Source organism: Rousettus aegyptiacus, unplaced genomic scaffold, assembly GCF_014176215.1.
Source record: "Rousettus aegyptiacus isolate mRouAeg1 unplaced genomic scaffold, mRouAeg1.p scaffold_m13_p_10, whole genome shotgun sequence".
Classification (NCBI taxonomy): Eukaryota; Metazoa; Chordata; class Mammalia; order Chiroptera; family Pteropodidae; genus Rousettus; species Rousettus aegyptiacus.
In genome coordinates, this window is record NW_023416285.1 from 20,472,879 (window position 1) to 20,492,269 (window position 19,391).

At 32.3% G+C, this 19,391-nt stretch overlaps 1 long non-coding RNA gene across 3 annotated transcripts in view; it reads left to right on the forward strand.

Annotated features, from left to right (window-relative positions):
* The window catches only part of LOC107504135, a 158,830-nt gene that overhangs the window by 50,624 nt on the left and 88,815 nt on the right, over positions 1-19,391 (forward strand). The window lies entirely within an intron of this gene.

The window sequence follows — 19,391 nt, forward strand, 5'->3', positions numbered from 1 at the left end:
ACATTTACTATTTAGCTATGGAATATTGGGTTAGATGCTAGTTAAAATATTTTAATTTGCCCAAATTAAAATTCCAAATCTGTAAAATGAAAGTTAAATTATTCATGCCACAAAAGTTTTGTGATGGTTTAAGTGAGCAAGACAAGCATATCGTTTCTTTACCTTACCCTTCTTTGTCAACAGTGTGAATCATACACTGCATTATAAGCTGTCTTTGGGCAGTAACTGTGTTTTGAGTGTGGTTTGAGAAGAATGCACTTTTGAGTACATCTTTGGGCACATACTGAGGAATCAAAATCAAATTACGGTAGTCTTCTCTTATTTGTTGGCTTGCTTTCTGCAGTTTTAGTTACCAGAGGTCAACTATGGTCTGAATACATTAAATGGAAAACTCCAGAAATAAATAGTTCATAAGTTTTAAATTGTACACAGTTCTGAGTGTCTTGCTCCATTTTGTCACGTAGGTATTATATCATCTCACATCATCCCAAGAAGAAGAGTACAGTACAATAAGATTTTGAGACACTATATTCATATAACTTATACAATGTATTGTATAATGTTCTATTTTTTATTGTTAATCTCTAATTGTGCCTAAGTCATAAACTTAAATTTATCATAGCTATGTTTGTATAGGGGAAAAAATAGTATATATTGGTTTTAATATTATCTATGGTTTTAGGCATCCACTGAGGGTCTTGGAAGGTATTCCATGAAGCTAAGGGAGGGCTAATCTAATCTGAAATTGGCCCTCCTGGGGGTATTCACTGACCATGCTTTGAGAAGCATCATACTTTGAGTGAAGGTGGATTTTCTTCACTACTAAAATTTTTTCTGTTAAGTTCATATAAAAGTACTACATATTCATCAACTTTCAGAATAGCTCTTTAAGCAAACACTGGAAAAATGTATATTTTAGTTGTGGCAATATGAAAATGTTCTGCTTCCATGAATTGCTCTAACTGGTCTTCAGGACACCAAAATTTGGTCAGGAAGATAGGAAGGAGGATAGCATATTAATATCTGAGTTAGAGTGTGGACTGACTGCTTAATGGAAGTGACTTTAAAGCCTAATGCCAGCACTTTTCAGTTTGCTATAAATAGTACAACCAGATTGCATTATAAATAAAAGAAAAAAAAAACATTCCTTGGGAACCTGCATCTGATCTGTATTTTTTCTTATTCACTATTCTCCCATCTTCAAATATAGGTGCTTTTCCTCTTTGCCAAATAAAACTTTCCTGTTTTACTGGAGTAACTCTTACAGGACTATAGACCACTCAAGGCAATCTATTATTATCAACTCTCATTCTCTCATTTTATCTTTCCCACGTATTTTTCTCAGCAGTTTTCACAGTTGTAAATTTTCTGCGTGACTATGTGTGATGTGTGTGTGTGTGTGTGTGCGCGCACGTGCGTGTATGTGAGTGTGTGAGAGAGAGTGAGAGAGTGAGAGTGAGTTTGTTTTGCTTATGAGACTATAAACTATCGAATATGTGATGGGCATATATTTTTAAGTCACTATTGTATCTCATGGTTTGGCATGGCACTCTGAGACTTTCTCATTTGTTGTGCTTAGCTAGGTCCTCTGGAGAGCTACACCCTAGTTCCGTCCTTAACTTTTATGGCTTTTTACCCATCAATTCTTTTGGTGCTAATTCTCTTTTGACCTCCCTATCTCCTTTATTAATTATATAATTGTTGTACAGAATCAATGTTTCAATGTTTGGAGTTACCATAATTTATTTAATCCCATATTTTAAACTTTTAGCTGATGAGGGTTAATTGATTTTTTAAAAAAATGCTTTATCATTGCTTTCTTAGATTAAATTCTTGGTTTTTCCTCTTAACCTTCTTGACTGAGCTCTCAATTTTCTGCTAGGGTTCATAAATACCCAACGGCAGCAAATGAGGATTTATCTTTAGTTCCATGAACTATATAACTGGATGAACCAGAGATGCAGAGGAAGGGATTTGCTAAGAAAAATAGGAAGGAAGGGAGGAAGGGAGGAAGGGAGGAAGGGAGGAAGAGAGGAAGAGAGGAAGAGAGGAAGAGAGGAAGAGAGGAAGAGAGGAAGAGAGGAAGAGAGGAAGAGAGGAAGGGAGGAAGGGAGGAAGGGAGGAAGGGAGGAAGGGAGGGGAGAGAAAAAGAAACTGTTAAAATTAAAAGGGCATTGATTTGCCTTGTTGGGAATTATAAAAGTGCTGAAAAGAACTCTGGAGTTAAGAGGAAAGAGGGAAAGAGAAGAAAAGGAGAGAATACTTTTTCTGTTTTCTTTTCTTTCTTTTTTTTTAATTAATTTATTTTTATGGTGACATTGGTTAACAAAATCCAATGTTTCAGCTGTACATTTTAACAGTAAGGCATGTATATGTTTACACTATGAGAATTCTTTTAAGGAAAGTGGGAGCTAAGTATGGAGAATAATGTAGCAAAGTTGTCTTTCTACTAAAATTGTATTGGATGGATAGGGAGGGAGTGCGAATGACAAAAATGGAGTTTAAAAAATTTGATTTATGCCAGAGTCTTACATTAGAGATGATGGATGCCTGAAAGAAGTGGCCCTGTGAATATTCTTCTGAATTCCTCCTTCACTCATTCCGGCCTTCATGTCATTTTTAAATGGTCTATAAGGTGATTGATTTTCAATTTCAAATCAGCACTTTACTCTTCCTGCTGCAGGTTTTCTGGTTCTCATTAATGATTAATGATAAAACGAGTGCTTCTTGGATGCTAATACTCCCCTTGAGTGTGGTATTCTTCACAGAACTCACCTTATTTTAAAAACAAATACAGAAATGCAAACTATCTTGTCAGGGTATTTCTGTTAAATAGTAAAGTGTTATTAAGGGCTCTTCTAATACTATTTCAAAATCCATTCATTTATTTGTTTGAAGAAAGGAGATATGCTAAGGAGCCATTTAAAAACCTTTACTTAATGCTTTTTCTAAAGTCCTAAAGACAACTGGAAGCAAATGCAAAAAATGGAAGGCATGGGGAAATGTATCTTTACAACTTTAATACTCAAGTGTTCTAGGAGTTTGGGGCTCCTGCTATCAAATTACGGAATTTCCAGAAGGCCCAGAAGAGGCTGATGTTCACATCATTTTTTCTAATGCACAAAGCCCCATGTTTATCATGACGTTTTTGAATGACAAAAGAGTTCTGACTCTAAGTTCCAAAGGGACCATTAAACCAACTGATGACTGTACTTTGTAAAGTAAGATGTAGAGAGTGATTTTATTATTAAAATGATAATCCCTGTTGGGCAACCCAATGATTCTAGTCATATCAAATGGCTTCAAAAGGAAGGACGATGCTGCATCTGAATTTCTTTAGATTTAATTTCCTGAACAACAAAGAAAAAAGAAAAAAAAAGGAAATGATGAAATTCTTGTAGTGAGCTTATAATGTTATTTGTCAAGATTGAGGCTTAATTCTTCCTAATTTTTTATGTAGTACTATGCTGGATATTAAGTTAGTATACTCCTCTAGGTCCTAATGACCTTCTGAGTACAGCAAGGAATGAAAGTTAAATTATGAGATTAAGCCTTCCCCAGAAATTTTTGATGAGTCAGACTGTAAGTTATACAGTTGTACAATAGTTGTGTCCATTGTGTTTGCTCCTGATAATCTTTCTTTGCTCTTATCAAGGTAAAATAAGGAACTTTGTAAATGTGAAAAAAAAAAAAACTGGGCTTTTGAGAGGAATGAGGGAAATTACAAAATTTTAGAGAGAATCCTTGCATGTTAGTTATGTTATATGAAATTGTGTGGGCACTGAATTAGTGAATATAGAAATCCAGGGTGAGGTTCCTGCAGAACCTCTGTTCATAACATTTAGTCAACTGATCAGTACATACTCTTGACTTATGTCTGTTTTTGTTTAAAAACACCTTATTTAATATATACTGTTGTTTCATTAACATTGAACTCATGGCCTACAGCACTGTAAGTCATGTCTGAGTAGTACTTATCTAACATGTATTTTCCTATAAGGCATCTCACAGCCTTTTACATTTAGGATCTCTAGATAACACTTCAGCACTATACTTGTGGGGCACCTTTATAAAACAACCCCCCTCAAAAGCATTAAAATGTAGAAAATTGGCACTAAATAGACTGTAAAAAGGACACTCGTTTATAGAATGAGGGCTAAAACAAGAAGGCAAAGCATCCCTTTTGATCAACTTTAGCTGGAGAAGTATGTTGTAAGGGACTCTGGTTGTTGCCATCTTACCTCATGTCCACAAGTGACTACGAAAGCATTATGAGCATTGATTATGTGGTTAGAGATAAATTTTAGCAAGTGGGAAAATACTCAACTACCAAATCCATGAATAATGAGGAGCTACTGTGTTAAAAATGAAACAGGCCCAAAATGAGGTCATTCATCCCCAAGACAGCCAACCAAGACTTAACTGCATGTTCAGCCCCTCCCAGGAATGTCACCTTTAAAGTCAACCTGCAGTCTCCTGATTAGCATTATTCAGGTAATCTGCATGATAAGACTCCTCCCACTTACTTCCTCCCAAAATGTGATAGCTCTGCAGGAAACAATTTATTCTTTTCTTTTGCCAATAATGTCTTTGTCCCGCCCTCCTTCTACCTACAACAACCTTCCACTTGCAGGATAGGATGCTGCCCAATTCATGAATTGCCTAATAAAGCCAATTCAATCTTCTAAGTTACTTGGTTCAATTTTTGTTCTTTAAAAACTAAGTATCTCAAATTAATTAAAAACACATCGTTGTAGTTTGTTTGTTTTTTTTCCCCCACAAAGTGACCATTAAATTGACTACTTCAGAAAAAATATTTTTAAAGAAGACGTCTTTCTCAAGGACCTGATAGATGATGGCATATCCAAAATATTCATGTAGAACTATTTCTAAATCTTGGGAAGTTGAAAATACCTAATATTTCTATTATACTTTAATATTTTACCATTTACTATTTTAAATGTGTAAAATATCACATTGATATAACTAGATAATCAGACCATTTGTATTTCTTCCTTAGGGAGTTACCATTTTTGTACCCAAAACTTTTATTTCAATTGATATGTTTTTTTTCCCTATGATGTTCAGGTGCATTCTATTTTAATGATAGTAATCTTGTATTGTTAATAATTTCCCTTGTTTTCCATTCTAGTATTTGCTTTTTCAATTGGATGTATTTGCATGTGCTGAGCCATAAGAATGCTTTGACCTCAGCTGCGTTGGGCTGAGAAGTAGTTTAGCCTTTGAGTAAGTACAGGACATATTCTTCATCTAACTCAGCTCTGTCCTTTGTACTATAAATCTAGTTTTTGAAATGCACTTGAAACTCTAACTCCAACAGGGCCTTTGTTTCTCTCTTATTGTTGAATGTGTAAGTACGTTGTGTCAGATAATTCTACTATTATGACCTGTGAGTTGGCAGATGTGTACTTCTTGTTACCAAACTCAAGGAGTCCGTTTTGCCTGCACACATCAATAGCCAAAAGAGACAAAGACAGGAGTTTCCAGCAAAGAAAGTAGAGGTTTATTTATGGAAATGGTGCCAAGCCCAGAGACACAGGTGAGCTAGTGCTCAGACCTGGGTCCCAGATGGCTTGTAGGGCAGGGGTCTTCAATCCCCTGGCCATGAACCAATATTGGAAATGAGCTGCACAGTATGAGGTGAGCAGCAGGCAAGAGAGCAAAGCTTCATCTGTATTTGCATCTGCTCTCCCGTGCTAGCATCATTGTCTCTGCTCCAAGTCAGATTATCAGGCATTAGATTTGTATATGAGCACCAGTCCCTGGTGCCAAAAAGGTTGGGGATTGCTGCTCTAAGGTATAGGTTGTATAGGGGAAAATTCATCAGTAGCTAAGGGAGTTGTAGTGGTGGGCTCTATTGACTGGTCGAAGCTAGGGTAGGAGGAAGTTGATCCTAACGTCAGTCGTGGCATCATTCTATCTGGTTTCAAGGGGATGCTGGTAGGGTCCTCTGCCTAAATGAGTATGGAGCTGTAAGATGTTATCTTTAGTTTGACTGAAACTCTGTTTCTGTGGTCAATAGAGCTGAGGCTTCCTTTCTAAGACTGTTTGATGCCGAGCTAAGGGCTTAATGGTTAAGGGTATGCAGAAAGATAAGGAAAGAAAGGAAGCAAGCAAGTCCAAAGCCAGTGTGAATCAAGGAGAAAGAGATAAAGTAATTTAAAGAAATTAAGATCCACATGATTACATTCTCCAGAATCTGGGTTCAGAAGCCTGGTAGAAACTAGCTAAGTTTATCATTTGCTCATTCTATCTTCATAAGTTTTCAAGCTTTCATGTTTTTGCTTTGCTGATAAATTTAAATAAGTTTAAAAATTATCAAATACATAATGTTTCTTTGTAAATAGGATTAGGACTTGCATATTTTATGTTTAATATTATGATGGATCGTGGATCATATTATCTTTTATCTTTCCCTCTACCTGTATTTTATGTTGACTGCTTCTTTGTAGTTTATTTGTCCTCAGTAGTGTATAATGAGTAAGCAAAGGTAAAGAATGGCAAAAAATGGCAAAAACAAATAAACGAGAAGGAAAAAATTTGGAAAATATGCCAAGAATTTAAATACATAAAAGGAATAGAGCAGGCATCTAAAAAGGTAATGGTTGATCAATGAAGCATTTGTAGAAACATAACAAGAACTTCAATAATCCTGTGATGTTAGACACATCAGGAACTCAAATGTTACATGTGCCATCCTGGATACTAGTTGTTTCATGAACTATTTGGTTTAAGCCAAAAATAAATGTAATAATCAAGAATATCATTGTATAATGAAGATTTTTTGGGCATAGTTTCATCGACTTTTTGGGGGACTTAAAGGGGGCGATTCCAGATATAGAGAGTTCACAGCCTTGGAAAATCAGAACTGATAAAAAAGGTCATCATGAATATGCTTGTAGAAAGGTAAACTTTGATGGGTATTTTGCTAGAGCACTGGTCAGTGTGTTCCCAGGATCAGCAGCATTGCCATTAACTGTGAACTTGTTGGAAATGCAAATTCTTGGATTCACTTAATGCCTACTGAACTTAATTTTCTTGTTATAAGACTGATCAATCTGTGTTTATAATAAAGTCCTATGTATTTCTTATGTACACTAAGTCTGAGAACCACTAAGCTAGAGGAAAGAATAACATAAAGAATAAGTAAGGATATTGTGTGTGTGTGTGTGTGCATGTGCATGCATGTGCACATTTACACACTACCCTATACATAGAAATATGTACTTATTGTATGAGCAATATAGTAATTGAATATTGTCAAAGATAATGATATCTACATGTACCAGATAGTATTAAATAAAGCTTAACAGGTTGTTGCTAAAGGCTGAATGAGAGGCAACAAGTGTTTATTTAGGATCAAGCAATTACAATTTGGAGAATATAACTTTAGGCAGAAACTCAAATAGTGCCCCTATTACAGGGTGAAATCAAAGGTTTTTGTTTGTTTGTTTTGTGAGCAGAAAATAAGGAATAATCACATGAAAAGAAGAAAAACATCTCTGTTGGTGCCATCAAGCTCAGCTACTCTTGGATATACATGATGGTTTACTGATTCTTCAGTAAACCATGGGTCCATAATCATTAGTTCTTGTGATCAGGATGTTCACTTTCTTGCTGACTTTACAAACAAGTATTTATAAAACAGCAGTAGCTTAGCCCTGTTCAAAGATTCAAGGAATAAGACAAGCAATGCTATTCCTCTTGAATGGCTAGCTCCATTTTAAAATAGCTCAATTTACGTCATTTTTCACATTGTCAAAAATTCAGTTTCTGTCCTTACAGATAAGATATAATGGTGGTGGATACTGATTCTGGCAGTGACAATGAGCTTTACAATGCCTCCTCAGAATAGGGCCTTTAGTGTTTTGATTAAGCATGGGGGTAGTGAAATCATACTGCGTGGGTTTAACTCCTGACTCTCCCACTTACGAGCTGTATGACATTACACCAATTGATTAATAACACTTTGCATGTGTTGCTAATTTGTAAAATGGAGAAATCAATGGAACCTATTGCAGAGGTTTGTTGTGAGGATTAAACAAGTGAATACTTTCAAAGTACTTAAAAGGTATGTGAAATTAGTAAAATTTTAATATTAGGTCTTATTTTTATGGATTCATTACTGAAATTAATAGCATATGTATTCTCAATTACAATATTTGGATGCAGTCCATATCTTTTTCTGTATTCCCTAACATATCTAGAAATTGAAATTAATTTCCATGGGAACTATGGAGTGATACCCAGTAAACGTTGGCATTTTTATTTGGGACAGGTATTTCCTATAATCCTATAATCCATTTTTCCTTTCATCCAAATGGCATTTTCCCATATTCCATCTGTAATTGGCACAGTTTTCTAATTTTGAAGCACAGAACTTTATCTTAGCCAGACAGATATATTTTACTCATTTTCCTGAGTTTAACAATGCTCGACATTCCATTTTCCTGACAATTTGGTGGAATACCTTTATGTCTTTGTGTGTAGGGTATATGCTTCAGAGGGAGCTTTTACCTGTTCTTTGAAGTGGGACATCCCTGTCAGTCACTGCAGCCTATTGTATTTTTCTAAGACTTGCACATTGATCCTTAATCAATGTCTCCTGAAAATCTGCTGTTTTTCATTATTTTACTTGATTCGCTAAGTTTATTGTTCCAATTAAAGGATTCTGGATCAGTTACAGCAGTTGCACACTGTCATCAAAAAGATCACAAATTTTATGCATCTCTCTACTTGGCCTTATCCACATCTCATCAATTATAACAGCCCTATAAGTGCCTAACAGATTTTAACATTTATGTCTTTATTGGCAATAATCATAAGGGGCCTATTCTTATATTTAAAGCATGATAATACATAAAAGTTACAATCTGTGATGCTAGCATTGGGAGACTTATGATGTCCAAATCTCTTAGCTTCGTGAATGATCTCATATGCTTTATAGATGCTTTCAAGGTACCTTCAAATAGTTGAGCTGGAATTAGGTGAATCCTATAGTTAAGCTATCCTGTGGAAGCCAATGGGAGAGGAAATTGAAGGTCTTTCAGATTAAAAGTTCAAATTGTGATGATTGCACCTTTTAGCCTCTAAACTGGCTTTTACCTTGATCTCCCTAAGCCTGTTCAGTTCATCATATTGAAAAGATTATGACATTTTCTAAATCACCTTGGGGGAGTAGTCCATTTCAATTCAATGACTAAGTCATTCCCTGGGTCTGCAGTACTATCCTGCTGTGTTTAGTCCTTTAATGTGGAAGTAATTCTTATGTTTATAAAGTTTTGTGGTTTTTTGAATCCCACAAGGAAACCTCACACTTTAATGTGAGATAAGCTGAAAGAAATTATTCACTGTACCTTAACTGGTCTAAAAGGAAAGCTTATCAAAGGTAGGGAAATGCTAGCTACAGCTACTTTAAACAACAATAAAGGACATCACTTGGAAAAAAAAAATTAAACGAAATAGCATTTCGATGCTGGAAATTTTGAATTGAGATGCCAAACCCGTATTTTCATTTGACAAATAACATTTTCATAGTTTTAAAAGTAATATATATTCTTTGCAAAAGACTTTTAAAAACCTGAGAGAAATACCTTCATTTGAATACAACCATAACTCATATACATCTTTTCTAGTCTTATTCTATACATATATACATAGGTTTAAATAAAATCAGTTATCGGGATTTAGCATTACCTTATAAATTTTATCCATGCTGTTGTATTTCTGAAATGATTTTTAATATTTTTATGGATGAGTTAATATTGGATGACCATATTTTTCTTAATATTAATTTTTAATTTTTTGGAATAATAATTGAATTATAAAGTTATGAACATCTTTGTAAGTAAATTTTGACTCACATCTTTGATAATTGCCTTAGGCTAAAAGCCTAGCAAGGACACTGATGATTAATGATATTGCTCATATTCTAAAGGCAGGACTGATTTTGCCCTCAACTTTGGCAACAGTGTGATAGTTTTAAATTAAAAAAAAATAAAAAGAAAAAAAACTTTTAGCCAAAAAAGACAAGTTAAAAGTGACCTCATTCCAAATGTCATTTACTGTTTCACTGGAAAAAAAATTATTCCACTTTGTGTTCTTTTTTCTTTTTCTTTTTAATTTGTCTGTCACCTATCTTTAATATGTCTGTAATTTTTGTGAACACTGAAAGGTAGAATTCTGCTTCTAATTTTAGTAGTTATTGCCTATATGTAATATACAGGTTTTAAAAAGAGTAAACTTTATTTAGCTTTTTAAAATATTTTATATTTGAAATAGAATTTCTAATAATTCTTGACCTGTGTCCTCTACTGTTTCATTAATTTGTCGAAAGATGGGAAATGCTTTAAATCCTCTCTGCTCATGTTGAAGTTTATGTCTCTTAAAAATTTGAAAGAGTTGTAGGGCCAGTAGCAAAGAAAAAACTTACTTTGTTTGGATTAGTTTTAGGTGAAGGGCATGAAGCTTTTCTATTATTTGTTGTCCAATTTTTATCCCACTCTGTTCAAGTTCTATAAATGTAGTATTTCTAGTCTTTGTCTCAACCTACGATGCAAACCAAATCGTACATTTGTAGAAATCTAGTCTCCGAACAGGCATTTCTTCAACTTTTAGTACGGTGAAAAAAAACTTTGTCTAAGCTCCTTTAAAGTATTGAATCTCTATCCAAAGATAAGAAATAGGTATTTCTATCTGCTTCTCTGAGGCTTACAATTCTTAGATTTTAACTTCATGGAAATTTCACCTTATCAATTAATATAATCCTCTAATCAATTATTGTTAGTGGCTACATAATATCCAACAATTTATATATTCCATTATTTTTTTAATCGTGGTTTTTATTAAGTAATCATTTTACTTTCATTTTTTTCTATTATAAAAGGGCTGCAATAAATACTTGTCATATGTGCAAATGTAGACACTGGTGCTTGCCTCATTATGGAATTGATTTGACAATACAAAATTTTAAAATTTTAATAGATATTATCAAATTGCTTTACAAAAATTATGTAATGCTTTACATTTTTAACATGGTATGCAAGGGCAAACATTTTATTCAGATCTCTGGCAAAAATAAATGTTTGTTTTGTGTTTGCCAATATGATGGGTATAAGATGGTACCCTACTTTTAATTTGCTTTTTTTTTTTTTTTTGATTTCCCAAGTTTTTGGACATTGTTTTCCATGGTACTTTGTTCATTTCTAATTTAGTTATTGGATCTGTCTTTTCATATATTCTCTGATTATTTCCTAAAGGATAAATTTGAGTTTTACTTGTGAATGCCTTTTTATATTATAACCATCATTTGTATTATAATATTTTCTAATATTTCTACTTGTAAGTTTTTTCAAAGGGTTATCTAATGGTGTGTTCAGTAATTTTCAAGTAGGTCAGATTGTTTTGCTCCCATTTTTATCTAATGGTGATTCTGTTACTATTGAAATACTAACTTCAGCTTTGTTAAAAATTAAATATTTTAGTTCAGACTTCAATTTATTATCCTAACAGTCTTTTTTTCCCTCATTTTCCTCAAGTAACTTTAAAGAGCAATTTAAATGCAGGTTCTGCTTGTATGCATGAGGTTCACTGATTTATATGGTAAAAAAAAAAAAAGGGTTTGTTCTTTGCTAGAGATATAATTTTGAATTACTAGTTTGTACTGTTTGAAACAAATTCTAGCCTTGCTGATTCTCCTACTTTTCTTTGAAAAAATTATACATTCTAATGCATTACATTCTTGGAACATAATCCTTGTTCAACTTGACTACCATTATATAATAATAAAATACAATATTTAGAATGTAAACATCTAATATTACATGCAAACCTGAAAATGGTTGGTTAGTAATCTTTATCATTGTCTTTTTCAATTTTTCCCTAAAATACTATGGTAGGCAGAAGGACTCATATAGGTGTCCACACCCTAATTCCTGGAACCTGTATGTTTTCGTACACGGCAAAGTGACTTTCTAGTTGTAATTAAGACTACAGACTTAAAATAGGGAGTATGTCCTGGATTATCCAAATGGGCCCAGTCTAATCACATGAGTCCTTAAAGCAGAGAATTTTCTTTAGCTGGAGGTAGCAGAGATAGGAGAGGGAGAAGAAAAAGTTTCTATATTCAAAATGTGTGCAAGACTTAATGCCCTGTAGATGGTTTGAAAATGAAGGGGACCAAGTGAGGTGGTCTGAAAAGGCTAAGATGCTCCCAGCTGACAGTCAGCAAGGATATGAAGACCTCAGTCCTATAAATGCACAGTATCGAATTCTGAAAATTTAAATAATCCTGGCAATGGATTCTCTCCTAGAACCTCCAAATATTAGGCCAGTCAGCTCTTTGATTTCATCCTCATGAGCAGAGAAGTCAAGCCCAGTAGACATCTAATCTTCACAATTATGAGATAATAACCTGCTAAAATTGTGAATATTTTCTTCCAGAAGCAATAGTAAACTAATGGAAACACCTACTGAGAAAAAAAAAAAAAGCCTTTTGTCAGAATGTTGACAAATGTCAGTTAAACCCAAGATTATCAGGGTTAAGAAGGGAAAAAAATTGGTAGTTTCTTCAGCAAACAGAGGAGATCCGCTGAACAGAGAGGAAGCAACCCTTAGTTGCCTTGCATACCATGTCACCACCTAAGTTTAAGTATGGGGTCTATAAGAAACAAACTAATATGGTTTATATAATTTTGAATTTACTTAGAGTGCATTCCCAGATCACAAAGTTTCTAACTCAAGTAAGTGATAGCAAATTCAAAAAACCAAATATGTGCGATTATTAAATAGAAATAAGCCCTGGAAAGAGCACATTATACCTTGAGTCAGTGATGTTCTACATAATATACAGTAATAAATGAAAATCAAAAGAAAAAATTAGAAGAAGTGAAAGAAAAAAAGGAAACAAAAAATCTTTAAAACAAAACTCTAGTAGCAAGGCATTCTGGGAATTATAAATTTTTGCGTACACCTTTATTTCTGCTTTCAGAGGACTATATCATGTGAGTAGAATACTCTGCTTAGGCCACAAAAATCAGTGCATCCTATGGAATTTAGTCCTCAGTTATCTCTGAGAGTTAGAAGACCAGTATCCAATTAGTATGTATATGTATATATGTTTATATATTATCATATGTTATTACATATTTATATATTTAAATGTCAATGATGGGTATAAAATGTTTAATGTTTGCCAATCTGATGGATATAAATTGATATAGATAGATAGTCTTATTTACTTAACCAATGTGCCAGAATATTCAATGATTTAATGGGTGAGAGATGGTGTTTTCAACAAATGATGCTAGATAGATTTATGGAAAAAATATAGATCTCTGCCTCAAAACACACATTAAAATTAATTACCATCATGAATGGAAAAGAAAAATGTAAACCAAAAGTTTCTATAAGGATTATAGAAGAATGTTTTTATTACCTTGATAAGATGAAGATTTCTGTTTTTTAAATAATATTTGTTTTAATATATAGCTAGTGCATGAATTATAAAGAAAAAGATATCAGACCGTAACTTGGATAGATGTATGCTATGGCTAAGAATAAATAATGTTCCTATATATTATGGTTAGTGAGCATATTAAGGATAAATATTTCTTAAGACGCAGAAAGTGTTAATACAAAATTATGAGTTAGAGTCATCTAAATAAAGCTTGTCTATTTATAAAAGGATTCTATTATAAAAAGGAGGAAAATCAGTGAGAAAAAAATTCACAAAACATATTTGACATAAGGTCTATATCCAACATATATAAAGAATTCATAGAAATCAAAAGTAGAAAACCAATAAAAATATCAACTATTAATTGATATTGTTTCCAATGAATGTGTCCAGACATAAATGAATTGTTCTGTCTTCTGTGACATCTTGAGGTGAACAAAGAAATTCAACTGATAATTTGCCAAATAGGCTTTGGCTATCTAGAGAATTTAGTAATGGTATTTATAGTAAATATAAGTAAACATATTTAGGACATATATTTAGGATATATGTCTGACATAAAAAACTATAAGCATATGATTTGTTATTTCATTTAGTCTTTAACCATATAGTATTCTACACATTTTATGATGTTGAAATTGAGAGTTTTTAAGTGCCTTTTTTACATCAGATCTATTATGTTTGATCAAATCACCTTTCAAATTTTGTAAGTTATATTGTCCTATAAATTCTTATTACTTAGAGATTTTTCAATAAAGAATAATTTATTGTCATCATTCATTTATTCAAAAACTTAGCATCTGTTTTTTCCAGGAAGTAGGCTAGTGAATTCAACAGTGGCAAAACAGGTGCGAGAAACCAAAGATAAATATGTGATTTCTAGTTTGTTTTTATTCAATATCGTTTTTTAAAATTTATAATCTGTATTTAGTGTTCCTTCACGGTACATCACCATGAAGTTTTTTTATTAATGATAAATATATTGCAATTTGTAAATGATAATACCCTAAGTTCACAAAGCATTGTCTGAGAATTTTAGAAGTAACTATTTAAGTGTCAGCTGCTGAGCATAATTTTACTTCTTTTGAGCTTTGTTGTGTTTAATTAGGAAAGCTTATGGAGGATGTTTTATATTCCTTTTTGGCCTCAGGGTGTGATGAGCATGAATTGACATGACAGATATTGCAAAGGATTTTCACATTGTGAGACATTTGGAAAGCTTTGCATGGGGAATCATTATTAATAAAAGTAAAAACTATTGAGCATATAATTCCCTATGTACATCTTCAAAACTTAACTCCAGTGGGATAACTTTTTGTTTGGCAGATTACTGTGCTAGTTCACAGATTTACTTTTTAGCATGCATTTTTTATAAATTTTTTGGAAATAATAAATAATAAGCTTTCCCAGAATAAAATTGCAAGTGAGGGAAATAGTCAATATAGCTTTCTAAATTTAATTTTTTCTTATGAACCCTGAAGTGAAATTCATGATTATAGTCACATGTATAATAAAGCTTAGGGCACACACACACAAAAAATGAATTTTATTTAAAATCATAATGAATTTTAACAAATACAATGAATTATCATTTTGATATATCTAAATGTGCTTAATACCCTCATCCATAATTCTCTAAAGGAGCCAGAATAGACTTATTAAAGTTTAAAATAATCCCTTTTAACTAGAAACAATTAAATGGGTAACAAAAATATTACAGAGGTGCTAGTAAGAAACATTAAATAACACAAAGCAATCTGTAGATTCATTGCAATCCTTATTGAAATACCAATGGCATTTTTCACAGAACTAGAAAAAACAATCCTAAAATTTCGATGGAACCACAAAAAAATCTCAAATAGTCAAAGCAACTTTGAGAAAGAACAAAGTTGGAGGTATCATGCTATCTGATTTCAAATTATACTACAAGGCTATAGGAATCAAAACAGCATGGTACTAGCATAAAAATAGACACATAGATCAATGAAACATAGTAGCCCCAAAATAAACCCATGCCTGTATGGTCAATTCATCGAGGACAAAGGAGGCAAGAATACACAATAGGGTAAAGAGTCTTTTCAATAAATGATGTTGGGAAAACTGGCCAGATCCTTTACCAAAAAAAAAAAGAAGAAGAAAAGGAAAAAAAAGAAACTAGACCACTTTCTTACATCATATACAAGAATAAACTCAAAGTGGTTTAAAGACTTAAATGTAAGACCCAAAACCATAAAACTTCTAGAAGAAAACATAGGCAGTGAACCCTTTCACATTGCTCTTATATATATCTTTGATATGTCTCAAGATAAGAGAAACAAAAGAAAAGTAAGTGGTATTACATCAAACCAAAATATTTTTGAACAACAAAGGATACCATCAACAAAATGAAAAGACAACCTACTGAATGGAAGAAAACATTCATCAATGCTATATCTGATAGGGGCTTAATATCCAAAATATATCAGGAACTCACATGACTTAAAACAACAACAACAAAAAACCAGTCTGATTAAAAACTGGGCAGAGGACCTGAATCGATATTTCTGCAAAGAGGACATGCAAATGACCAATAAGCATATGAAAAGATGCTCAACATCACTAATCATCAGGGAAATGCAAATTAAAATCACAATGGCTGTCATCAATAAATCAAATAAGTTGATTTTTTTTTTGTCAGAATGGCTATCAATATATCAACAAATATTGGCAAGGATATGGAGAAAAGGGAACCTTCATGATCAATAAATATCACAAATATTGAACTGATCGTCCTTTATGTAAATGGGGCCCAGCACAGACTCTTAAGTGTGTATAGAATGAGAAAGCATATGAGAAACACACTAAGAATACATAATATAAATATTAACAAGTAGCTGCCATTTGAAAAAAAAAGGCAAATAGATAAACCTGCAGTGATAATGAAGACATTTAATGTAGAAAATGTTATATTTAACTTGGGAGCCCTAAAATACTACTCCATACTATTGTATGCATACAATATTAATGATGCCAGTGTGAATATAAGATGTTTTTAAAGAAGAATGAACACTATTTGCCATCTATGAATTACTAAAAAGAGATGGAGTAAAATATATGTATTTCTCACATAATTCAGGGTGTGTGTGTGTCAGAGAGCAAGAGAGAATGACATGAGGAATTTGGTCAGGATTTATGTTCGGGCATGAAAAAGATTGAGTCCACTTAAGTTATAAATAGATGATAATTTTTTTGATTTAATACACTATAATTTCAATTCAATAATATTCACTCATTTTAAATGTACAGTTTAATAAATTTTAGTAAGTTTATCTAGTCATATAACCTCCAATATAAGATATAGAAGAGCCACTCACTGGGAAACATTCCCTGATGTCTTTTAATAATCAATTCCCTAACCCCTGGCCCAAGACCATTGATTTTTTGTCTTTTCTAGAATTGCACATAAATGGAATTATACAGTATAAAAGATATGTAGTCTTTTTGCTCAGCTTGAAGTTAGAGCGATGCTTTTGAGATTCTTCAGTGTTGTTTTATGTGCTGATGTTTTATTTTTTCAGATCATTTAGTATTCCAGAGTAGTGATAGCCCACAATTTGACTAGCCACCAGTTGAGGGATATCTGAATTATTTCTAGTTTTAGGCTAATAATACTACCAAGAATATTTGTGTACAAGATTTTGTGTGTGACCTATATTGTTTTTATTTTTCCTTGGTAATTCAAAGATGTAGAATGTAGATGCCTTATGATAGAGAAACATTTAACTTTATAATGTACTATGATAAATATATTCTAAAGTTGCTAAAGATGATTCCCACCAGAAAGGTATGACAGTTCTACATCTCATTCACACTTTTATTTTTCCGATCTTTTTAAGTTTAGCTATTTTAGTGAGTATGTAGGAGCACTTTATTATGGTTTTAATTTTCATTTCCCTGATGACTAGTTCTATTGGCTATCTTTTTATGTGCTTATTAGTCATTTGTATACCTGCTTTTATAAACCTACTATTCAAATTATTTTATCAATTTTTTTTAAAGATGAAGTTTGTTTCCTCATTGTATATGTTTTTATATATTCTAGACCTAACTTTGCAAGTGTAACTTTGCAAATATGTTCTCTCCGTGGCTTTTATAGTCTCTTGTTTTAGGTTTTGAGAGGGAAAAAAAGTCAATGTTCATAACATTAATTTTATTTTTTTTTTAATTTTTGCTTTTTTGTACTTTTTGAGAAATCTTTTCTCTAATGTCCCAATATTTTTCTGTTTTTATAGAACCTTAATAATTTTAGCTTAGGTGTGTGATTTACTTCGAAGTGATTTTTTGTAGAAAATATATTGGACTTATATACATAAGTTTGGTACTTGACTGGTTAATTTGCTCTATTTATGTCTGTTGTTATTTTTACCAATACTATATTGTCTTCATTAATGTGGCTTTATTGTAAGTCTTAAAGTTAGGTAGTTTAAGTTCTTCAATCTTGTTCAGTGTCAAAGTTGGTTTGAATATTCTAGATCCTTTATATTGTATATACATTTTAAGAGAAGCTTGTTGGTTTCTTAAAGAAATGTTAGCTAGAATTTTGATTTATATTGAATTATTAGACCATTTTGTGAAGAATAGCCTCTTAACAATATTGAATCTTCTAATTCATGAATATGATATCGATCTTTGGTCTTTGATTTCCCATAGAAATGCTTTATAATTTTCAATCTATAAGTTTTGAACTTCTTTTTAATAAGTATTTTTAAATGTATTAACTTTGATTCTGTCGATTTTATTCCATTATCTAATTGTTAACTACTAGTATTTAGAAATATCTAGTTTCATAGACTGATCTTGAATCCTTTGACCTTGTTACATTTACTTATTCGTTCCAGTAGGTTTTTTGTAGATCACTTAGTTTTTACATAAATGATCATTTTATTAGCAATAAAGACATTTTATATCTTCTTCTTCATTTAATGTACCTTTTATTTCTTTTTCATGCTTACTGCACTGGCTAGGATTTAAAGTACAGTTTTAGGTAGATATGGTAAAAGTGAACATCTTGGTTTTTATTTATCTTAAAAAATATTCAGCATTTTATCGAAATATTATATAGCTTTAGCTTTTCCATAGCATCCTTTTAGTAGTTATGTTATTTAAATATTACTTCTTTATGCCAGCTTCACTATGATGCATCTTTGTGTGTTTTTGTGAGCTTCTATTATGCCCTTTTCTATTGTCGAGAATCTTGTATTGCTAAATATGTTTCATCACCTTTGGGAAACTTTCAGGTCATTATGTCTATTCTTAAATCTCCTTCTGGTATTCTCATCACATGTATGTTTAGTATCTTTTAACATGTACCCCGAGGCTTTATTTTTTTAAATTTTTTCTCTGTTCTTCATATTGGATAATACAAATTATTCTATCATCAACTTCACCTCCTCATTTTTCTGACATCCATTTAGATATTAAATTCATTACCGAACTTTTAAATTGCAGATAGTATATCTTCTAGTTCTAGAATTCCCTCCAAATTCCTTTTTCAGTCATTTCTGATTTATTGTTTTTCTTCTTATTTTGTTTAAAGTCCTACAGACATTCTTGAATGAATCGAGGGATCGTTTTTCCTTTGATTCGTTGATGATTATTTCAACAGCCACTTCAAAACTCTTGTCTACTTTCAATACGTGTTTTATTCAGAGGTTAGGCGTGGGTGATTTTCTTTTGGTCTTTACATGTCAGGTGATTTTGAAATGTTTTCTGAACTCTTCGGGTGTTAAGTTATGGATATTGTGAATGTGTTAGTATTTTCCGTTAAGTACTATAGCTTTTATATAAGTACTTGGGCAATAATCTTGGCCCAGTTCGAAGTGTAAACTCTTATTCTCAGGTTACAGCTCCAGTCTTAATTCATAAATTTGTCTTT